We start from the raw sequence: 25,744 nt of genomic DNA on the forward strand, positions 1-25,744 counted from the left end.
CTTATCACTTTCTACAGCTGCCTGAAAGGAGGTGGTAGAAAGGTGGAGTTGGACTCTTTTCCCAGGTAAGAGCAATAGGATGAGAGGGAATGGTCTTAAATTGCACCAAGGGAGGTTCAGGTTGGACATTAAGAAGTTCTCAGAAAGAGTGGTGGTGCATTAGAACAGGCTGCCCAGGTGGTGGAGTCATCATCCCTACAGGTTTTCAAGAAACGTGGATGTAGCACTGAGAGACATGGTCTAGAGCAGTCACAGGCATGAGTTGATGGTTGGACTAGATGATTTTAGTGGACTTTCCAACCTTAATGATTCTTTAATTCTCTGATTCTAAGAATAAAATGTACTGAAAACACAACAGTGACAGATGTTTTTGTTTAAAAAAGTACAGAAACTGTTCTTGGTTCATGTGTCCTATCTGAGACTTTTCCCATCAGTCTACCTTTTCTGTGCTACCTCCTTTTTTCCTTTTTGTGGCTGAGCATGTTCAGGGTGGTTTCTGCTAGGAAGTATGGCAGGTCTTGGGGCTGGTACTGGAAGTGGTGGTTCAAATTCTTCTCTAGAACACAAGAGATCAGGGTTTGAAACTGCACTTATGTAGAGGAAGAAACACCTACAGCTCCCTGTGTCTTCAGTGAGAGTTGTATTACACAAGTGGTGATTACTGCAGTTGCACAGTCTGTGTCTCTGTCCAAAAATGTAAATTCTCCACATACAAAATAGGCTCCACTTTTTAGCACAGCTAATCCTCTTCTGGAAGCCCCAAACTGGAAGCTGGGGTATAAGACACACCTCTCTCATTAGGATTTTACTTGGAGTGGTGTTTGTGGCTCAGTGCTCACTGTGCTGCTGCTTTGAATCTCATTCCAAAGAGCACTGGAGAGAGTTTAGAAAGCTGTGGGTTGCACTTCAGAAACAGAAGCCAACCAGTTCAAAGCTGGGCAGCGTGATGCTGGGTCTCACACTGTGCCTGCATCTTTTTGCATAACTCACCTTTACAATTTTCATCTGAGACACACACAAACTGAACACTAGAAGACTTCACTTGAGTCATCTCTTTCATCTATTTTATGCGGCAGGGTTGCTCTCCAGACTGAATGCCTTCATTCTTCCCGTATCAGTGTGTAGTGACTTAAGGCAGCCTCATAGAGTTGTAGGTTCAGGATACGGTAACAGACATCAGACCAACAGTTTTAGGAATAGTAGTAAAGATACAGTAACAATTGGAAACCAGCACTACAATTATCTGCCTCAAAATGTCAGGAAAACCAGCAATTTGCTAATAAGGGACTAAACTTTAGCTATCCAGAGCACATTTATTCTTCATATAACTACACTAATAATATTTATTCTAAATTAAGTAATAACGTCCTATCAATCATATGGTCATTTCTCTTCATATTATTCTATTCCTATTTCATCAGCTGCTCTGGTTGCTGATTATCTCTTCACAGCCCTTTTAGAAAGCAGTGTTGTCCCCATTACAACAGAATAGAGGGATGAAGGTTTTTTTATATTCCACCAAAATTTTTTTTCCACTTAGTTCACTCTCTCCACAGTTTCTCTCTTAATACTTTAAGTTTCTGTCCTGCAGACTTTTTATTGGAATCAATAGTACAGACACCCTCAGAATAGTTTCACCTTTTTATCTCCTTGTATTTCATGCTCCTAATCACCTCTGCAAGTGCTTTAAGTCTGCTTTCTCTTTTTGTGGGTAGATCAACACATCAAAATTTTGTATTGTCTTATATACATTATAGAATTATACAATCACAGAATCACAGAATGGTTTGGGTTGGAAGGGACCTTTAAGATTACCTAGTTCCAACCTCCCTGCTATAGGCAGGGACACCTCCTTCTAGACCAGGTTTCTCAAAGCCCCATCCAGCCTGGCCTTCAATGCTTCGAGGGGGACGGGGGGGGTGCATTCACAACCTCACTGAGCAACCTCTTCCAGTGTCTCACCACCCTCAAAGTAAAGGATTTCTTCTTAATATCTAGTCCAAATCTATCCTCTTCCAGTTTAAAACCATTTCCCCTTTGCCACAGTGGTGTGTGGCTGACTGATGGATGTATTATGTGCTGTAATATATCCAGCTGAACTTCAGCAAATGAGATACCCAAAACTGTTTAGTTCCCAGGTCTTACTGAAAACCAGTGACAGTTGTCTTCCTGATTCCCTTAGATCCTTCAAAGTCTCAGGATTTTGTCATTTGAGAATCCTCCTTTGGTACATTTATAGACTTTTTTTCCTCTTCCAGTCCCAAGACTGTGAATTTGCACACGTCATTGTATGGTTTCCATCTGGGGCTTCACTTTTCTGCAGAAATTTTGTCATTTTGAAAATGTAGTAACTGGTTCTGAATGAAGATACAAAGGATTGACTGGGAAACTTAGTGAAGTTCTTCATTCTGTGCATGGAATTCCACTAACTGCACTGTAAAAAAAGTTAAAACACACCTCTGAACCATTTCAGCTCTATTTCACTTCAAGAAGGTAAATGAAGGAGATTGAGTACCAACAGCCACTTTTTCCTAGGACTGAGAAGCTACCGGCATTAGTGGTTTCTTGTCGAAGGGAGTGCTAGCTGAAGAAAAGGTCCGATAGACAAGTCTTTTGCATCTGACCTACAGATCACAAATAGATTACACATACAGTAACATTTTTTGTTCTAAATTCAACAACTAAAGTTTTCAAATGGAATGGCAGAACGTATTCTATTCAAGAAAGAGTTGTCGGTTTTAGGGCAAGGAAGATTAACCTTAGATATTGTGAATATTAGCTGTTACCCATGAAAACAATTGCAGCCTTTTTTTGTTATACTTTGAACTAAAATATTTTTCTAGGACTAATGCTTTCATTTTAATACCCCTAGGTTTAAGATTTGGAATTATCATCAAAATGGTGAAAAATTGGAAATGGGATTTTACAATCCTAACATTATTTATAAACATTCTGTTCAGATGGGAAGTACACATCACATCTGTGGGAATTTTTTAGAATGCTAATGAAAAATGCAAGTAATTACAATTATGATTCCAGATATGCTAAAGATAAAAGTTTGTTCCCAATGCTGACTCTTGATTCTTAAAAAGCCATAAGAGTAAAGCAGCAAACTGTGAACCAAACTCAGTCAATGAGATGTGCAAGCTAGGAAAATGTTATTTCATGTAACAGCTAAAGATGTTTCCATACCAGAAGTAGATCGAATAAGACTTTAAAGGACATGACGCTAAATTCTGATAATGTTTATGTACCAATGGTGAGATGTCTTTGCAAGCAACAATCTCTGACAATAACAGCAATTTCTTCCAATGGAAATTGTCAAGGCTGCACCTCATGGTGCAGTGAACAGTGCTTCACACAGACCCTGCTGGGCTCACCACTTGCAATCCAATTAATTTGCTGCCTTCTCTATGGATCACATCCCTTCTCACCAACTAGAAATACTGTACTTTCGGGCAGTCTTAACCAGGGGCAGCCATATAGGCAGTGGTGATGCATAACCAGCCACTCTGAGCTGTACCATCAGAGTTTTCGAGTAGTAATATTAATGGATAAGGTAAGAGTACACAAAGTTAATTGCTAACTTTCATGTAGATTATAGTACAGAGGATTGATTATATTTTCTAGCAGCTTTACAGAAGATAAAAAATAGGAAAAAAACAGCCAAAAATGTGAGACTTGCTACCAGAGCTACTGACCACCATCACTGCAATGTATCACTAGCAACCTAAGCTATGTTCATTGTAGGTTTCTCTCCCATTGCTCCTACTGAACCCTGTTGTTTCAGTAACTCTTTTCTTAAATGCTGAAATGTAATTTAATATCCAGACAGTACTCGTCACTGAAATGTTTTATGAATGTTATCTACCGAGTTCTGACAAAGCCTACAGAGGAAGATGATTTATTGTTTCCAGAAGAGTATATTCACAGGCAGAGAGGTTTAATTATTTGTCTCAGACCTTAAAAAAATTAACATCCAACACTCTAGCTCCTTAGCATGCAGTGAGTTATTTTGCTGTGGAAATCCACTACCCTATCAGTTGCATGCTACAACTTTTGTTCTTCTGTCAAAGATTTTTGGGCAGATCCTGACCGATGCCTACCTAAAAATGTCCCTAACTGGCTAAGGAGGGTAAGGCTTTGTTATTTACCTGATATGCAAATTACCCAGAATCATCTGGATACCCTGCTTTTCCCTGGGTTATCAACCTCCAAAAATGAAGGTCTAAAATAAAACTGGTGACATAGCCTTAGCTACAGCAGAACTCAAAGGCATTTCTAGTACAGCACAAAGCGGGGACATGTTTTTTTTTTCCTTTGCAGCATTGTGGAATACTTGGACTGAGTCATTTCTTTGATGTGTTAATGCACCTTAAGAAGGACATTAAATATTTCAAGTAATTGGTATGAACATGAAATCTCTCATTAGTGTCTGCTAGACGGCTGCAAAGTGCAGATAAGAAAATGCACGTGGTAGTACAGGAAAATATTCCAAATTTCTTGAAGGAAGCTTCTGCTAGAAATGCTTCTTGCTTTTCCAGTCTGTCTTGATGCAGCCCCTGTCTACTGCAGAAATTCTGGTTAAGTGGAAAATTGAAGTCCTGTGTATGTTAATCTCCTTGCCACAGAGGCTTTTCCTTTCAGTGACATGACATCCAGAATCTTGCTGCAGACCAAAACTATTTTCCCAATTACTTGCAGAATAATATTTGAATGATTTCTTGTTTGAAACACTTTTGATGTCACATGTTTGATTCTGAAATGTGTTTTCAGTACATCCACTGAAGTCCATTCTGCAACTGATTTGACTGTCTAAAATGAAATGACAACAGTAATTAGCATTCCATTTCATGGTTAATTAAAATTGATATACTGAGAAAACACAAACTTCATATCATATAACTAGTTAATTAGTCTTCTTAAAGCTGCTTTTGTCAGGTCTATTGCTTTCATAAGTTTTTGGGATTTTTTTTTTTATAGTTGTATGGATTTAAAGATATCGGGAATGCTTCCAATAAAGTAGAAATTTTACTTTCCCACACATACTGGCAATTTCTGAGTAAGCCTGGATATATAAATTCCACCTTCTTGAGACTGTGCAAGTTTTCATTAGGTATTAGGGAAGAACCTAAGAAAGGAAAGGAATTTCATAATAGGCTGATGTTATGTCTTCATCGTTGTTACTGAGCTGAGGAGAGAAGGGCAGTCAAGTTTATAATGCCACTGTAACCACGTTGAATCACAGAATCACAGAATTGTAGAAAAACCTAGCTTACTGGGTAAACCACAGATGAAGGCTGGAAGCTTGAGTCTGTAAGATATTTGGATGTTTCCAAGTATGTGACATAAAATGGTTGCTCTAGCGAAAATCTGATCATTTTTTAGTGATCTGAAAGGACAGGAGGGAAAGAATGAAATCCTTTGTTTTGTGAAACTCTAAGTTGACAGAAGCAGCTGTCCCTATTATCCCTCAGTGTTGACCTGCATATGCATTACATATTTTTAAAAAACATGTATATTTCTCTGAATATTCTTTCATATGGATATAGTACTGATGAAATAGCACTCACTGGTAGTGTTGGTGAATGAATCTTTATATATCTACAGATTTGGGGTTAAGGAAAATTTCTTGCCCACAGTGATCTGCAAGCAAACTACAGAAAGGAGAAGGAACATCTTCTATAGATAACAAGCATTTGAATCACAGTGATTACTGCAGCTTTGGTTTTTCAGTAAGTGTGCAGATCACGCTGCTGGATAGAGAAGCTGAATCTGCTAGCCAACAAGTTGACCTTTTGAGTATTTTAAGCAAGAACATCTCTTACACCATATTGAAATGGGCTGCTGTACAGTAGATAATGTACTATTGATAAAGTTCTATTGCCAACAAGGCCAAAATTGAAAATGCTAGTTTATTATTATGTATAAATAAAATGTATTTAAAAAAAAACTAGTAGAAAAAACATAAGCTAATCAAAATCTAAAGAAATGCTACAGCTAAAATACTCCTTAGATCAATCTTATTGCATTTATGTGTCCAATGTCTAGGATCATAACCCTTTGTTTCACTTGTAGATCTCTCTGATCTTCAGAACAAACATTTTCCATTTGTACTGCAAGAACTGTAGCTCAATTTTTAGAAAGATGTATGATCATAAAAAATACTGAGATTGTAAATTAGGTGTTTGAAGTTTGTCTTCCTCTATCCAGCAACAGTCAAGCAGCAAAAATACCTGTTATCCATGAGTGGTAACTATCCATTTGTCTCAGACTGTCCTTGGTACATAAAATAATTAAGTTTAACTGAGAACATCTTTTTCTTTCTGCATTGATATGAAATTTTTGCCTCCTTTTCAGAACTGATGAAAAGTTGATAAACCCATAGATTTCTCTGCTTTTTTTTTCTGGTAGTGTCAACCAATCTAACAAAACATATCACCTTCTCCTATAAAACCTGTTTTTCTAATGTAATTAAATTCTACAGCTAATGCACTAATGTTACATATCTTTTAGAATACTTGTTCTATAGTGCAGTATTGCAAGGGAAGGTATCAGTAGTTGTTTCATTAAAAACCTGTGGGTTCTAGTTCTTCCTAAAATATCCTTAAATAACCTCATGAATAAAATGTGTGGTGCATACTTACTCCTGAACAATAACACTAAGAGGCCTTGACTGGTGCTAAGCAGTTTGAGTGTTCAGAAATATTAGCATAAATAAATGGGAGATCTGGGACTGCACAGCTCAGTGAATATTCCCCTAAGCTATAAATAGCTTTTGGAAAAGGTATCAAATACAATTTTCAAACATCTAGATGCATAGAATTCGTAATACCCAACTGACCTAATACTATAATGCATGTTAATTATTAAAATCATTTAGTATAAGACATTATTTTATAATGCCTTATGTATAATACTTTTAATATCTACTGATTTTGCAGACTATTTCATTGCTAATGAGAGTTCACAGTAATATATTTAATCCAATATGTCTCCTTGATCTTAGAATAAGTCAGGAATTAAACCTTCTACCGTTACACCCTTGCACTGTAATTCATTACTGCTGTGAGCTTGCACTGTGATTCAGTTATATAGCCCTGAAAGGACTCTTCATCCCAAACAACCAGTGTGAGAGAACTGAAGTAGTACTCTAAATATTATTTGACATAACTTTTGCTTGTTCATTTTTCAAACTGCATGGTGCTAATTTAAGTGAAGACAGCGGCCTTAGGTTGGGGTTTGGTGAGTTTTGGTATTCATTAGGAATTAACTCTGAGGACACTGTGATAGGCTTCTATTTACATTCCTGTCAGCCAGAAACATTCACTGTAGTGAATATTCAGTCTCAGAGAATCATTTACTAAGGGCAAAAGGTAAGGAACTTAGAATGCTCTGTAGCATTCAAACCACAAAAGACATCATGATCTAATTTTGTATTACCATGAATTAATATCCTTCTTCTTGTTACCCCAGAATGTATGTTCTTTTGTAATTTCTAAACTCTATCTTCTTCATGTTTCCAATTATGCGGACAATTATTTTCTATTTTTCATTTATCCTGATTCAAACTGTAAATTTTTCACATTGTGAACTTCAGTAGATTTCAGGTCTCTAGAAGAAGACTATATCTTTTTTCTGACTATGGTTCCAAAACAAGTAAGTGCCAAATATGCTGTCTGCCTTCAGCATATGGATATTCACACTGGATTCAACAGGTGATTCATGCTGAAAATGAAGCATATGATCAGATGTTTATTTTTTTCAGATTTGGGTCTAAAATCAAGACCCTGAATGTAACAAGCTTGCTGTTATTCCAGTGTGTGGAAGACCAGCATACTTGATGTGTTTCCACAGTTTCTGCATTTGTGCCCTGAAGCGACACTTTGCAGGATTTCTTTCTATTCATGCGTGTGAGATTAGAGGAAAAGCTGATTGTATACAAGTCATATAGTCTTTACTACATAACTGTAAAGGTGGATGAGTAGTTGCACTAATGCTTTGCACATGTAATCTATTTGAGTTCTGTGAAGATCAAGAGTAATGTCAGTTTTTGGTACAGTAACAAAAGTTTTGTTGCATAGATATTATACAAGATAGTGTCCAACCCTGTATTTCTGATTTGGGATATTGTACGTCTTTGCAAACAGTTCTAGTTCAGGTGAGAAAACAGCAATGGGCTTTTCGATGTTTACTTGAGCTTTGAAGGGCCTACTTCGAACTGGTTATCTGCTGCTTTCATATGTGTTCTTCATATGTAACTTTAGCACATGAATGAAGTAGGACAATCTATTTGGCACAATTCAATCATAAAATTAGAATTGTTTATATTTTATATCACCTGTTTGTGCAGTGGAGAGCAGAGATACCTCTTGGAGCAGGGTCAAAATCCAGCTGTGCTCTCTCCCTCTTCGATTTTAGCTAACCAGGGGAGTTTTGCTCTCTTTGACATTTGTATGGAGACAGGTCCACATCAAAAGGAGGAATGCTAGGAATTTCTTTTCTTCTGGTGAGTTTGCTGTCACTCAGTCCTCTTCCTGTTGTAAAGGAGTGGCATGTAGCTGCAGAAGACTTTCTTAGCTCTTGATCTGAGAAGACTAAAGTGCTGACCATGAAGCCTTCATTCACTGGGTAAATGAAGGGTGAAACATCTGGGAAGTCTCAGTGCCAAGACACAGCTAGCACTTCTTACAGGATAGCTTCCACAGTGGTGGAACACTGAAATGCCTTTCAAGAGCACCTCATTCGGCTTCAGCTGAATTCTGGGGGCATCCCTGGGCAATTGACTGCCACCAGACATCCACACCTTTTCCCTGCTGGGGCTCTTCAGCTCTCTGACAGAAGTGACAGAATGACATTCTGGCTGCCACAGTGTCCCACCAAAGTCATTAAGCTGAAAGAAAGTCAGCAGTGATTTTAAGTTAAGATATGAGTGTGGAATTGCAGCAAGTATATCATCCATTCTGCCAGGTCTGCTACAGTGGCAATAACCTGTGTCAGTGGTAAGCAGCTGGGATTGGTAACCTCTTAAATCATCTCTGCGTGAATTCCCAGGGACCACAGAATGTAAATCCCTCACTGACTGCACTGGGAATTTCAGTGTCTAGCTTAGATACTTTGATTCTTAGGCACTGTGAATCACTCTGTTTTTGAACTTACTGAAAACAAAAACTCAAACCAAACATACAATGGGCTTCTAAAGCAGATAATTGGAATCAGCCCCTCATGTCATGTACATGTTGGTATTATCTTTATTCGGTTCATTTGTTTTGCATGTGTTTTGCCCATCACTTCATGGCTCTGCGGTATCTTCTTCCATAGAATCTTGAATTTTTAAATGAAATATATTAACTTATTCTCCCATAGCTGCTATTTTATTTACAGTCAAAGATAATTCCTTTTCAGAGTCCGTGCCAATTAGATCATGCCAGCAAGTCTGGTCTCTCAGGTCTCTTTTTATTCTGCTTAATTTATCATTTCAGCCCATTTACCAGGCTTAGATGTGAGATTTATTGGCCTAGAACTGCCAAGATCAAGCTCTAGAGTTTTTAAAAATACAGGCATAACTGTGGTTGTGCTTAAGTGGGACTTAATTTTTAAGACTAATTTGTAAATACGTTTCTTTCCAAAACAGACTTTTTTCTCCACCAGACAACAGTATTTAAGGGGTGCAGAGGAAATGTAGCACCAGTAGAACTATTTAATAGTTAAGGAAATCAGACATTAATATCTCTCAGACTCTTTTCACCTATACAGTGAAATTCCTGCAGGACAAAGCCTTCATACTAGGGTATACATTATTATATTGAGGGTGGCTATGAAAACTGTGATCTGCCTTTTTAAAAGGCATCTCCCAAAGAGTGACTGATTACAGAACATGAATGCTGAGCACCCAGAATCTCTGCAGGAATGCACCATTTTTGTCTCTGTGCTGTTTGCTTTGTCACCTCCTGCCATTAGTGTTTCACAGTTGCTGAAAGTTCTACCATACCTGGAAGTTCAGCTGGGGAGAACTGTGTTATTCTCAATGAATCATGTGTAGGTTTCAATTGCTACATCAACAGCTGAAGATCTATTGAACTCAATAGAAATGGTAAAAACAAAGTTCAAGGGAATTTTTATCATATATGAAGAAATTGCTGTTAGAAATGTGTGCAAATTAAATCATTTCCAATTCCAAAGTATCATAAGAAAAAGGCCTTTATAGTTAGTCATACCATTCCATTATAACTGTAAGGCTTGACTAGCTATTTAAGTGCTGTCACTGTTGTAAAAGGAATGTGAAAAATATTTCACTCATTCAACAAAATCTCATTGCAAAATTTTAGTGCAAGACTTGGCCCATCCAAGTTCACACTACAGCTCAGAACTGAGGCTACCTACCAGTCTTAATTAAAGAATTCTACCACAGTAACAAACTGAATTCTTAATTCAGTTAGAATTCTTAAAAGCAAATTACTGAGGCAGTGTTTTAATTCAGGCATTAGATACTGTTTCATTCATCTTGTGCACAAGCTGTATATGGCTATTTGGTCCCAGCAAATTTTAAATACACTCTCATCCCTAACCTCAATCAAAGTGTGAGCGAGGTGGTAGGCTTCTATGAGAAGGCTCTCATGGCTATGGCACAAACTCATGCAATATATAATGTTTTAAGTAGTTACACCTAGCTGATTGAATTAAAGACTAAGGATAATTCAGCATTCACATGCATCTGGTTTTTTTTAGTGCAGTCATGTAGACATGTCTGATGAATTTAGCCAGAAATATCACATTGTTTTTGTAACTTTAGTCTTCTCTCATTAGCTAGCCCCCTAACATTTTAGCATAGCTCATGCTGGGATGCCTTAAACATTTGTAGTATAGTTTACAGTTATGGTGTCAGTGTTAGATCATTGTTTAACAACTTCACCACAAAGGAATACAAGAGAATCTTTCAATATGGATGGCAAATATTTCATGTGTGCAGTCCACAAATGCTGCAAATTACTGTCAATAGCATTCCTATATATACTTAATAATAACAAAAAATATTTTGCTTATATCTCTTAAACATATAATAAAAGCTTGATCTCTGTCACAGCTTGCAGTAAGGCAGAATAATAATAATAGCTTGCAATTTTGTTTGCAAATATTGCAATAGCTTGCAATAAGGCAGAATAATATCAGTGAGCCATAGGACTACTTACCTCAATCTATTCTGATTAAAAAATGTGAAAGAAATAAATTGTGATGGAGAGCTGTCTTCTACTAGCTAATTTAGTGTCATCCCTGTACTTGAGATTGCTTATGGACCAGTATACCTAGTAGTGTAATTGTTATTTACTTGGATAAATATCAGTCATATATTTCTCTTGACCAGTTAGCCTATTTAAAGCAAACAGGAAATAGATATTTATTGTTCGCCAGCCCTTTTTTCTGTCTCATTTCACCGCATATGTTCTGGAACCCAGTTTTCTAGGCAAGCTGACTGCATTCATTCCATTTGCCATTCTGCCACCTGTGAAGTAATTAACTTTTGATTTATTGAAAAAAAAAATCAAGAAGAATTACAATAATTATGTTTGTTACCCAGTGCCCTGGAAGATAAGCAGTAATACTGTCTCTCTTTAAGCCAGGAGCACACATGAGCATCCAAACCTGGAATTTACTCACAGTTTCCTTTACAGCATCCACTTTAATTTCACTGTGGCTGAAATTCAACTCTTGTTACTACAGTGACTGCTGCAATGAGCTGTATTTCTGTACATGGGTTGCATGCAGTCTTGAACTTTAATGTTGAGACTAGATTAAATACTTTCCCTGCCATCTCTAGGTCCAAGCTTTCCAGGATTGTTTAGTTTACAATGTTTAATGTACTTTGGTGTAGGAGAGAAAGACACTACCAGTTTTTGGTTCTAAGTTACATCCAGAAGATTTATATTACTGTCTACTTAAACAAGATGCTGCTAATCATATGTACCATTTAGTTTTCAGTTAATAATAAAAACACCATACAGTGTTAATCACAAGCTACACCCTATTGTGCAGAAGAACTGGCAAAATATTATGTACCTACTGTGCCCATACCAATTCACAGTCTGATGAACTAGCCTGAAGCATGCAGGCTCACGCAATGGAGACACCATATGTAGGTACTCGTCCATGTTGGTACACTGATTGCCTTTCTCCACTGCTGCTTTGTTCCAATTGAGTTGACACAGGTTGAATTAATAAGCGTGATAGAAATGCTCCCTACCTGCAGAGGCTTTCCCATCCTCAGCCCCAGCTATTGCCCCTTCCAAAGCAGGTGTGTCTGAACCTTGTAGGAATTTTACGACTCAGAAGATAGAAAACATGGCGGTCACTGACAGGCTATTTTCTGCAGCAGTTTAGCAATTGCTTCAGGTGTGGTTAAGCCATCTTTTGGCATGGGTATATAACAGCTTCAAGCATCCTACACTAATCTTCACTGTGAGTCAACAATATCAAAACCTTCATTTCAGCAACAATACTCTAGTAAGATTACAGCTTTTCCTTTAGAGCTGCTAATGCTGTAGAAAATGCTTCCTGGGAATGTAATTTCATGGCCTTTTTCTTACCATTTTTTCTGTGGAATCGTCTCTTGTCTCAAGAACAGCTTTCAAATAGCTCTGTCTAATCCAGCTGCTGATGATATTTCTTTTGTCTAGTGAGTGACTGAAGAAATGCTGTGGATGATAACAGAGGAGGTATAGTCTCAGACCAGTGGTGACAGCAGTCTTACCTGAAAGAGGGTTATAGTGTAGCAAAGGATCCATAAAACAGTCTAGAGAACTGTAGGCCATCCTATCAGCTAAAAAAACTGAGAGTTGGACAGAGATAGGGGAGGTCTAAGCCAGAGAACATATGTACTAAGTCATCATCAGGTCATTTGAAACTGCTGTGTCTGTCACAGGTGTAGAAAAAGACTTTTCCCAATTAACCATTAAAGCACAGAAGTATCCCAGTTCTGTACCCCTAGTAGTGAATATCTCAAAAAAGTAAACGTACTGAATTTCTAATAGATTCTTCTAAATGCTCTAAAAATTGTTCAGCTATACTCAGCATTTCTTTCTGAGGGGCCAGGAAGGATTTTCAATAGAAAGTAATTAGTACACAATCTTCAATTTGACTTCAAACTTTAAATGGCTGTTAAACTATATATTGCCCAAAACGTATCAAAGTTTTATTTCTCCTTGAACTGATATAGCTCTCCTTAATAAAATGCAAACTTGTTTATGCGTGTTACCTTACGTTATCCAATTTGTAGTTCTTGAAAATAAGAAATATCTGAATATAGGTAGTGTTGTTGAGGCCCATGAATGGGTGCCTTGAAACTGCTGGAGTCAAGATGCTGGCATAGTATTAGTTGTTTTAAGCTTTTGTCTCGCTTTTCCCACCTGTGTCATAGATGTTATTTATTTATTCATACTTCACACTACCCAAGCCAAAGTAATTTTTTTCCGGAGATTTAGTTAGCATTGGCATAGTGATTTCAGAAGGCAAAGAGCTCATTTCTGTAACATCTGGTATAGTACAGTTCAATCCTCCCAATTTGTGTAAATCCTTCTACAGTTTAAGTCCTTTGTAGTATTTTAATGCCTGAAACATTTATTACAATTAGCAAACTCTAGTAATTCACTGTCTGGTTCTTTCTTTATATGAACATGAGTACTGCTTTTATTGAGCCTGAAGGATACAACTTTTTGAGCCATTTACTGCTGAGTAGTATGAAAGTGGTGGAGTTTTGTGCTACTGAGCTAGACCTACTGCCACACTGACTTATAAGCCAGACTTTGGGCACTCAGCAATGGGATTGTTTTTTTGGTAGATACTGTTGAGAGTTACTGCAGAGAAGTTCCACAGAAGAAAAATCCCTTAGGTATTGTCAACCTCCATGGATGGTGAAATGATCTGAAGCTTGTAGGTTTTGTGGTTTTGTTTGACAGATTGCATGTTAAATTTAATCATCTCAACATGCATCTATCAGTGTTTTACTAATCTTTCAACTAGATTTGCAGACAGTTTCCTTGACTTTCATTCCAAGACTGTCTTTTTAGGAACAGCTTTGCTATCTTTAGAAACAGGTTTTGTTTTTTAGAGTAGCTTACATAATCAGTAGGTTTAATTGCAATGGATTACTCCAAGTGTTTCCTGGATGTACAGTAGAGTTAGCTACATGCAGAAGTGCCCAGAAAAGAAGAAAGAAAATGCGTTTTCTACCTGTTAAGTGTTAGGGTTTGTTTTCATCTTCAATATCTTATCGATTACTATTAGCTGGCCTAGCAAGGTCGAAATATGGTTAAAATCCTGTATATTCTACCTGCTGAAATTGTTGTTAAAAGCCTTGAATGTCTGAATGCTAGATATTAACATCAGTCTCATTAATTCAATCACTTATCCAGTAAACTTTTTGAGTGTTTAGTATTGAATACCAGAGTGTTGTGCCATATGTAGATATCTATACAGAGACTTGTGTCCACCATTAATTCTTACCATCATGTTTTGTCCTTAACCATCAGTATAGTGCCAAATATTGACCTGGGAATCCCTCTCTTTGTTCATTGTGATAGATAAGCTGTGACACAAAAAGAAAACCTCTCATATTGCTGTAAATTAAAAAGATTTGTAAATATCTTTATACATCTATTTATTTATTTTGATTGCCTTAATATTCAGCCAGAGTTTTCTTAACCATTGCAAACAAGAGGATTATGCCAAATTTTGAACAGCTGAAAAAGCAAATGCACAAAACTAAACCAAACTTCCAGACTATGTGAGACAAAGTTCTCTATGGTCAACAATGATAAAACACTTAACCCAATCAGAGAGAGATTCAGGAACAGTTCACAGGGAAGTAGCTTTAGCTCAGAAGAATCGCATGACTTACTTGAGAATGGAGCAAAATTCCTTTGAGCAATCCTGTGTCATACCATTGAGTTGCATTGCACCTGTTTACTTATTACACACTGGCTACAGTTTGGCCCTTTGCAATGGTACATCTTGATCTAGCCAGAGTTTTATATTTACTTCATAGATACTGATCCATCTTGAACCAGATGGCTTATCTATTTCAGGAAGGAACAGATTCAATATTTTCTTCATTTCTATTAACTTCATAATCTGAGGTTGTGGTAAACTTGGTGAATTTCATCTGAAGTGAATTTCATCTCAGTATGGAAAGGACATTGAGGTGCTGGAGCAGGTCCAAAGAAGGGCAACAAGGTTTGTGAAGGGCTTGGAAAATATGCCCTATGAGGAGAGGCAAGGGGAAATGGACTCAAGTTGCACTAGGGTAAGTTTAGGTTGGATATCAGGAAACACTTCTTTACAGAAAGGGTTGTTAAGCACTGGAATAGGCTCCCCAGGGAGGTAGTTGAGTCACCATCCCTGGATATGTTTAAAAACCGTTTGGATGTGCTGCTCAGGGACATGATTTAGCAGAGGGTTGTTAGTTAGGGTAGTATGGTTAGGTCATGGTTGGACTCGATGATCTTTAAGGTCTTTTCCAACCTGAATGATTCTATGATTCTATTAATCTCTTGAAACTAGTTTTCTGAGTAGCAATCATTGACTGTGAAAGTCAAATTTCCTCCAGAGTTCAAATGTGGTGACTTTAAATGTTACAATGTAAGATTGATTACTTTACTCATGGAGTAGCAAGGACCCAGAGACCAGAGCTCTTGCTTCTGTCATCAGAGACTCAGTGGACAACTGTCAGTGACTATTCAGCACACTGTGCTAAGAGAGTGACGCCTGCGTCTCTGTAAGCTGCAGAATAAATATCCTCTTCAGTACGTTCTTTCACATTATTCCTTTCAATCCTTGAATGAAATACCATCTGGTTCTGATGATTTACTGTAATTGCATCTCTAATTGCTCTAACTTCCTCCTTAGAGAGTTCAATCTCTGTGAAAGACATATTCTGATTTACCACTAAAATTGCCTTCAGTATAGGAATTCAGTTATCAGGACTCTACTCTTTCTACGTCTCACTGTATCCAGAATGTGTAGAAGAATAATGGCTGCCATGACGAAGCCTTTTTTCTGGCCTACAAGAATCCTGTTTTGAGTAAATACAGATTTTTTTTTTTTTTTTTGTGGAAAATACCTTACACATTCATGGAAAATGAACAGCTCAGACAAGCAGAGAAAGAAAATAGATTTAGCATTCTAAAATGTTATGTTTATAGTCCATTTTGTTTCTCCCATCTCTCTGGACTCAGGATTGACATTTTCCACATTACATTTCTGTAATACTTTCCTGTATTTAATATCTCTGTCCCTGATAACGTTTTATTATCAAATCACTCAAAGTCACACTAATTCACCCCACATTTTTAAGAAATTTTAAGGGACTGAAAATAGCTGGGGAGGGAATACATACACACGTATTTCCAGCTTTGTGCATGCAGTACATGTTTCTGGCCCTGTAGTTGTGGTGTAATGCATCATTACTCATAGATAGTTGTTGAACATTTCAGTTAATGACAGAAGATCCCACTGAAAGTTTAAAGCTCTTTGTGAAAGCTAAATACCTATTCTCTGATAGACTTCAAGCCCATAGGTTACTTTTGTTCCATTTTTATATACAAACCACTAATGAGTGTTGCAGTACAAGAACATCCTGCAAACTAAATAAAAAACAAGACATCTCTTCATGAGAAAAAGCAGTATGTTTATCTAGGTTAGTCAGAGCCCTACCTCTTGCTTTCCACATTTTGAAGTTGCATTTCTCATTCTCACAGCATTTGAAATAATTTGCAAATAGGTTTTTAAACCACTGCCTCTTAAAGAAATGGTGTATCTTATTTGAATCTCATAGCTACAGAAGAACTTCCTTTTGCTACTGAACATCCAAGAGAAAACAGGAAGATACAACAAACAGCTATCTAGTTTCTCCATCAGTTCAGGCTGGTGTTCTCAGCCTTGTTCATGCTTATTACGGTCTCAGGAGTTGTTGTTTCGTAGCTCTGGATTTCAGTTGAGTTCTTGGTGCCATAGGAGCAGCTTCCACAAGTTTTTAGGTTGATATTGTTAATGTGGTCAGCATAAATCCTTGTATCAAAGTGTGCTTATAATAATTATTCACATGACTTCACTTGCAAGATTTCACCTGAGGCTACTTCAGAGCTGGCTGCCAGTCTAAAGCACCATATGGACACTGGTAGTATCACTTCTCTAGCACTCCCTTCATACAGGAATGGTGAACATAAATACACAGTCTCAGTGTCGTATCTCCTTGCCTTCAAATGCATGATATTAACAGATGCCTCAGCACATGCAAGTAGAAGGCATATGGGCCCTCAGTAGTCCACTCTTCCTGTAAATGTGTTGAAACTCAGATAATTCATTTTGTCTGCAATGATTTCTCTAAAGAAAGAGCCACACTTATCCTGACAGGCTGCACAGTGCTTGTTAGATGGGTCATATTCACTGTGTAGAGGAGCAGTTTTCAATTTTATATATTCAACATGAATAACTTTTACAGTAGAGCAGTTACCAAGTGTAAACAACCACCCACCAGTGTATTTAAGTGGTCAACAATCCCCATGCTGCCTGGTAATGTGAAAGGTTAACCCAGCCAGTGAAAGAAAGAGAATGAGTAATGAGTTGAAAACATATCATTTTGTGCCATTAGAGGCCATGTTGCAGGCCCTCAGTGAGCTGCCCTCTGGCATTCTTATGAAAAATATACTTATTATTTGAGTCCAAATTTATTTACCTTTAAAAGATGACAGTCCTTCGAAATGTTTTGTCCAGGTGGACTCTATTATCTGTTTTTCTATCTATACCATCACCTCACTGTGCTTCCAAAGTGACTTAAAGTGAGAAAGAGAGAGATTGTTAGAAACTTTATCTTGAAGATGGGACATTTGAAGTCCTTAGATGTATTCATTCAACCAGAGTTCTGTATGAGGAGTGCATAGAAACAAATATTTCAGAAAAATGTGCTTATAGTAAATTAAGTGAAAAAATGAATGTATTAACTACTTTGACTGGTGGGAGGAGCGGTTACATAGGTAGGTCACTCCAAAATTAATGCCTCCTATTTATTTCCATGGTAACTACAACACATACAAAGAGTGCAATAACTCTGTTTAACAGCAAATTCTCAGCTATTTTCAACGTAGTCACTGCCATTAGCTAATTCATGTGGATGGGATGATTGAGATGCTCTTCATTTCATAGAATAACAAGTGTTGTCTCACCTTTTAAGCTATACCACTGCTACAAAGACATTTATATTGTTGTCATTATTATAATCAGAATATTATTGACATTCTTATTATAATAGGTTAGCTATTGCATTAGTTAAGAAATCCTTCCCAGACAAGATGAATGCATTTCTGTGATGTATGAAGCTCTTATTTTTTTCTGGATTTAGATTTTAAATACACAGGAAAATTATTCTCAAATCTAAAATCATTGTGATCTTTATGGGAAATTAATATCTATTTATGAAGCAAGTATTTTTTTTTCAACACAGTGACTGTTCACTATTTGTATTCATTTATTAAAAACATTAATTACAGGAAATTCAGACTGTTCTTGTGTGATAGATGATTAATCAGAAAATGCTATTTCTCTGTTTTCATAAGCATCTTGGTACTTATCCGTGTACATGTGTTCAGAAAGGTAATAGCATTTATCTGGATTTTTTTCTGCAAATGTGGGCATAGAATATTTTACACTGAATGGCTCAACATTGTGACAGATTAAAACCTATGAAATTTATAAATAATTCACACTTAATAAAGAGAAGAACACATGCTGGCAGAAATCTAAGAGTTATGGGCCCCCTCTCTTAAGATACAGAGACAAAACGTGATTTGTCTTCAGGCAAGAATAATTGAAATGTCATCCAAGATCCATGCACCTTGACCTCTTTTACTAAGTACCATACCAATTGTATGGCAGGTGCATTTGAAATATTAAATTTTGATGCAACTGGAAAGTACGAATAGAGCGAGATGCTCATGTCAGCAGAAATGAGAGACATGGCTAATCTACCAGGAACAAAAACTGTTCCACTTGCTTCAGATGGAGCACCAGACCAGACAGCGTATCACTGAAATGGTGATGGTTACAAACAGGTTCTCCGATAGAGTAATGAATTCTGTCAGTTTTTCTACAGGCAAATGGAACAGACTCACTGGACTCAGATTTGAGGAGTAAAGTGGATTTAATCCAGAAGTAACTGACAGCATGAGAGATTGGAGGGGTCAGAGGGGGGGAAGCAGAAAGAGCTTTCTTAGAAAAGTAATTTTTTATTCAACATAACTAAACCAATCTAGATGAGCCTTCCTGAGAGTCAGAGTAGATAAAATATTCAGAGAGGCTATTTTAATCTGGTCTCTGCCTATTCTCTATAAATCTGTTTTTAATCTGTGTTCCCTTCCCCAATATAAATAATATAGGAGAAAGATTGTATAGCTGAGATGAAAATACAGGGCCATAATTCCTTAATGGTCTCAAATCCAGCCTAAAAATTGAATGCCAAAATTCTAAAACCACTTTTTAAAACTGTGGTCATCCGCCATCTAGTATCTCCTGTGCAGAAATGGAGAGGAGGAATTCCTTGCCATGTGAAGAAAAACATTTTGCTGGCTTTTGAGGCAAAAAGGGATTTTATTTGAAACCTCACAATGTTATACTGTGATATACTTATCACATAGCTAAAAGCAGGTATGTAACCCTCCTGCTATTTTAAAGAACAATATGTACAGCAATACACATTCAATTAGCAGCTCTGCAGAAATGGAGACAATGTTGATTCTGGACTGAGAAGCGCATTTCCAGTTGACTTAATGAGAGTTTGTTGCACACTAGCAGTACTGACCTCTTCTACATCACCTGAAGTCAGTCGTCAGTGTAACAGAACTTGACAAGGAATTTGAAAACTAACAAGAATGAATTCTACAGGTATATTTGTTAAAAGACAAAGATTGAGGAAAATGTACCCCTCCAGAGGAGGGCCACTAGGATGATCAGAAAGCTGGAACACCTCTCCTATAAAGAGAGGTTGAGGGAGCTGGGATTGTTTAGCCTGTAGAAAAGAAGGTTCTGAGGAGACTTCATTGTGGTCTTCCCGTATAAAGCATAATGCATAAAGGGGGCTTAAAACAGGGTGGGAAATGACTTTTTACACAGTTTGCTAGTGATAAAACAAGAAAGAATGGTTTTAAACAATACGAATTTAGGTTAGCTCTTAGGAAGAAATTTTTTACTGAGCAGGTGGTGATGCAGTGGAACTGGTTGCTCAGATAAGTTCTAAATGGAGGTATACAAGAACAAGTTGGATGGGGCAGCCTGATCTGATGGGTGACAACCCTGTACAGGGCAGAAGGGGTTGGAACTGGATGGTCTTTATGTTCCTTTCTGACTCAGGCCATTCTATGATTCTATGATTATGGTCACAGTAATCTGGACTAAAAAAAGTTTTGGAAGAGGTATCTGCTTTCCAATCCAAATACGTCACCAGTGTTCCAGCAGTACATATGTGCAGACATCTCCTAGTGTATGTAAAGATCCTTTCAGGCATTTCCTAGCAGTGTTTGCATAGGTGTGAGCAGCAGCAATGATTTTGCTACCCTGTGATGGAATAAAGTAATAGGAGACTGAAGGTGAGTCTGTCCCTCCACCTTAGCATCCTCTAGGGACAGAAAGACCAGTTTCTTTCTTCTGATGTTTGCATTAATCAGTACTACACAAACTAAGCAGTTATAATGCTTTCTCAGCCCAAATATCTTGTTTTCTTGTGCATAAATATTAGAATTCACAGATATACAATTTGAGGTAAATTAGGACAGAGAAAGTTTTCTGTTAGGACCTCTGGCTCTGTGTGAGAGTTTTGGGCCTACAGAATGATATTACTGATTGCAGTCTTTAGTAGTCTGTTCTGCACTGCTTAGCTGATTTGCAATATGAAAATAAAAAAAAAAAAGACCATAAGGTCAACAGACTAATTAAAAACTTAAATTAAAGTACAAATTCTAGCACCTCAACTGGGTCTTGAGCAGAGTTATGTAATTAAATCCCAAATTGTTGAAGACTCCTGTGCAGCTGTCATCTAAGCCAGTAGTATTTCATTTGTTGCTTTCAAATCTTCCAGAACAGTAACACGCATGATGAATTGTCTCAATTTTCACAGAATGGTGCAAACTCTTACCTTGTTTTGCCCTGGTACTTAGTAAGGAAGTGTTGTTCCTCTTATTAACTTGACCAGCTTAGTCCAGACATCAGTAGGTTTAACTCACTCTGGTAAATTTAGACTTGCAAAAAAATCTTTGTGACAGCTGCCCCTTTCTTGTAAAACATAACCTTTTATATCGCACAAGATGGTGGTGAATTGGGACACCAGCTTCAATTCCCTCCTCAGAATTTAAACTCCTCGTTCAAAGATCAATGCCTTAATCACCAGGCATTGACCCTTTGTTGTAAGAACATTCCTCTGTCTCCTGGAAAATTATGTCACTTCGCATTATTGGATTGGAGACACAAGCTATCTTAGTGGATGATTGATCACCGATCTCAAGGTTATTTTTTTTCATTTTATTCAATGAATTAGGAGGCAGTTCCTCTCTCTCCCAGGTCACTGCTTCAAGATACCAATTTTTATGTGAAAATGAAGGACCATCTCTTTCTTTAGCTTGTTTTTTTAAAGAAAAATTCAGGAGGTGTATTTGAGAAGTGGTTTTCAGAGGTGAACATATGAACGGGAAAAGAGTAATCTATGTTATGTGCCCAAGAGGTAAAATTTGAAAATCTTACTGTCCTGTTTCCACATTCTAGGCAGCTTCCCCCCTTCATGATACTAATTGCTTTGGTTCCCATTTGAGGATTTGAGGATTTCTATCAACAACTACATAACTAATTTAGCCACCAAACCTATGAAGTCAGATGTCCCATATCAGCCCTGACTTTTGGGATCATCATTTATTTGATCCATCCTTGGGAGTGCACTGCTGTTAGTCAAATTAACTTTATGAAATGCAGGGCTTTTTTATTCGTTCTTATCTATCTAATAAATTGCAGTCTTAAAAAAGAGTGAGAGTCTGGCCTAGAGAGTTAAATTTATCATGACATTAATCTGACCATGTTTTTACTCTACTTAAAGTTTAATTTGATTCTTTCTCTCTAATAAATCTCATTTTAATTAAGACAGCCCAAAATGAATTACAGGGAATGTTACTGGATGCTCATTGTTAGATATTTCAGATATAAAAGAATCTGACTCCTACAGACTCCTGACTCAAGTGAGGTAGAAACAGCATAAGGGCATAAATATTGATGGGTATTAGACTACATATTCTAACATGAAATGGAACTATGAAGCTCCGACCAGTAGGTCATGCGTAGTAGACTTTATATTGGTCATGAAAAAATATCTGTAGGGAGTAGGTAAGGCATGCTATTAGCTCCATTTAGAATTTTTTTTTTTTTTTTGCAAAGGCCATCCATTCAGCTACCACGTGACAACATAGCATAGCTGGAATAGTATATACGAATTCATGTACAGATGTGAAAGTACTGCATTACAGCTATGTCAGTGAATTTCAACATTTATCTATAACAATCTGGTCATTCCCGTCAAGCACTTTTCCTCTTCTTAGAAGAAGGCTCTCAATGATGCCAAACTATACAAACAGCAGTCAGTTCTGCTTACTAATTTGCATTAGCTTAAAATGGAGTTGTTCAGATATACTTGAAGGCAGAATTGAGTCCATAAAGGCCCCATTCCTGCAGAGTGTGATGTGCATATAAATAACTCATTCTACAAAGATTCTCATTGACAGGATTAATTTTATGGCCAGATGTACAGTTTTGCAAAACTTGACAAGAGGAAAGTTTTTTGAACATGAGTCGCATGGCTATTCACAGTTACTAAAAATGAGTATTCAGTTGAATTTGAATTTCAGATATCAAAAACAAACAAAAAACATGATATTTCTTCATGAAATATGGCTGGGTATATACCCTTTGAGTTTACCAATAGATATTGCCAGATACAAACCAAGAAATTTATGTAACAGTACATGCTTTCATGCTTTAAAAGTACATTTTCATTTAAAAGTCTATTAAGCATAAGGGATCACTAATCTTTAAAGTGTTTATTACACTCTATGAACGATATAGATGAAGAAAAAAAAAAGATTTCTATTTCAGTATTGCACAGCCAGTGCTGTATATTGTGGTATAATTAAAATCAGTTACTGAAGTGGTGATAAGGTCAGAGTTAGTATCTCTGTAAGGATAATAGTTTATTGTTAACTTTTCCCTAAAGGGGTAGGCTCACAGGACTGGAATTTTAGACAAAGGGTACACAGATTGTATGAAGCAGTTGTAAATGGTAGAATAATCAGTAGAACTGTAAAAAGATAAAAAGCAGCAGCAACTGATTGTGTTATAAGTTGATGCCATCCAGTGGTTCAGCAGAGCATCCAGGGACAGGTTCAGAGTAGTGTCTGTTTACAGATTTGGCTACAGAATTGCTCTTTATTGATACTAGCATTCTAACTGAATTTGATTAATTTAATGATAATCAGTTTACGTCTGTTCTAACCTACTGTTATGCAATGATCTTCATGTATGCTTTGGCTTATATATATATATATTATGCACAGGCATATGTTGCCCCACATGTTTTGTATCTGTGTGCACATACAGACAATAGAGCTGCTGTATGGTACAGTTTCCACATGAAAAGGCACTCTTCAGAGAGTTGCTGAAGAAAAAGCAGAATGATTTTGCTGAGGTGAATCGGGTTGAAAATATGTGCTCTAGAAGTGAAGCGATTGTTTCGTTTCAGAGCTCTGTGCATCAATAAACTCCCCATCTTACCAGATGCCTGTAAAGGGATAGCTGAATGCAACTTTGAGTGCTGTTTAAGTAACCTACCACACCATTAAATCCTTCTGCTGATCATAATATTTCAATTTATTTATGTGGCCTCTATTTATAAAATATGGGAATATCAAAGGACTTTATATAACATGAGTTTCAGATTGATGCATTGCATTGCCCAGATGCAGGAAAAAAAATCCTTTAGATGTTAAATTTGTAGTAATCAGCAAGCAGAACTGATATTCTGATTAGCTTCAAGTTAACAAATCAGTGCAAAGTAATAAAAATTGAACTCAAGCCCTGGCAAGTAGTCTACATGTCAATGTTTCATAATGTACAATTGTAATATCCTCCAAAATATTATTCTCTTTTATCAACTTGTATTCTTCAGTTTTATGCTAAAGAGACTGTTGATTTAGAACAGGAATACAGTCTTCATTATATCCTCACTGTAACGAAACACATCTGAAGGAAGGTACTAGTTGCATTGAAATCTGTTGTTAATCATCAAATGAATAACGAAGCATGGTACAATTAGCAAGATACTTAGGGGAAAGTGAGAAGACTGGATTATATCCTGAGTTTGTGCTGACTTGCAATGAATGTCATATCTGCATATCCACCATCTGAGTTTCCTTATCCAAAGAGTTCTTATTCATAAGGAGCCTTAAAGGGAGTATCTGAAACCTGTGCTCCTAATTCAGGTGTTTCAGTTGCTTCAGTTAAGCAGAATTTCTTCATCACCAGTGTTTATTTGTAAGAGCAATAGTGTAGTCGTAGGGAGACCAGAGGTTCCATTCAGAAACACTGACTCTACCATCACTGCCTTATATCGACCCAGCTCTCACTTCTTCACCTAAAAGTAATAGAATAGGAATGTAAAGTTTTCTTCTACAAACATTCAAATTTTCATCTCTTTCAAAAATTGTAATGGGCCAAGCTTCCTACTTCTACTTCCTCAAGCCCCCATCTTCCTCCTCTCCACTGGACAATCAGTGTCTTCCTTTCTGAAAAAGGGAAGTGGTAAAGCATCCTTGAGTGTTCTAATTATTAAAAAAAAAAAAAAAAAAAAAAAAAAAAGCCTTTTGAACACTTAATTACTGCAGCTTTTCTTTCACCTTGTGTACCAAGCAATGCACAGTTAATTTAAGGTGAGCCTTCTCCCAGCTCGTCCACAGCATTTCACATACAGGCCTAAGGTTTGTATGTGTCTGTTAACAGGGAAGTGCCTCTCATCTAGCAATTATTACATTTATTCCCCTAATCTCAGCCACGGGCATTTAAATTTTACTTTGATCAACTGTCTTGTCTCTATATCACTTGTCTGAGATCTGAAGCCAAAGAAATATGACTGAGGAAATGCTTGTGAGCTGGCATTAATGTGACTTAACTTGTTTGAATACATTTTGATTGAATTTGTCACTTTGTTATCTGGAAATGTAAATAGATAGTTTTCATTGGAATAGGAAAATGCTCACGTATGGATTCACTAGAATAGTTGTAGGTGCCCACATATGTCTATACCTTGGTTGTATAAATTGTAATGTATAAGTCTTTGCTCCATTGTATACTTACATAAATATTTCTCCACCCCATCTAACTTTGACTTGCCTTTTTCTCTGAAATACAAGAAGAATATTGGTTGTTACAGCATACTAAAAGTTAGCAAATGTCATGGATGAGGAGAGGAAAAGTAAAGATCTCCTGGGGCAAAAAGCTAGCTGCCTATCACATCTTCTGTTGTAGACACTCTAAGACATACCCTTAGAGATTGCAGCAAGGAATAATGATTTTGGTAGCAGACTGTACTGGGTGTTTTTGGGTTTTTTTAGATTCTTTCAAGATCTGGGGGGGCTCTGTAGGTTCTAATTGTATCTTTTATTCCATCCAGAAGTTC

General features: G+C 37.0%; 1 protein-coding gene and 1 non-coding gene across 2 annotated transcripts in view; both read left to right on the plus strand.

The window, feature by feature from the left end:
* GABBR2 (gamma-aminobutyric acid type B receptor subunit 2) overlaps positions 1–25,744 on the plus strand; it is a 463,337-nt gene that overhangs the window by 361,204 nt on the left and 76,389 nt on the right. The window lies entirely within an intron of this gene.
* On the plus strand, positions 13,900–14,004 carry MIR1816 (microRNA 1816). The gene has a single exon (NR_035249.2). It is a non-coding gene; the product is annotated as a microRNA 1816 (primary transcript).

The sequence above is a fragment of the Gallus gallus genome, chromosome 2 (assembly GCF_016699485.2).
Source record: "Gallus gallus isolate bGalGal1 chromosome 2, bGalGal1.mat.broiler.GRCg7b, whole genome shotgun sequence".
Taxonomy (NCBI): domain Eukaryota; kingdom Metazoa; phylum Chordata; class Aves; order Galliformes; family Phasianidae; genus Gallus; species Gallus gallus.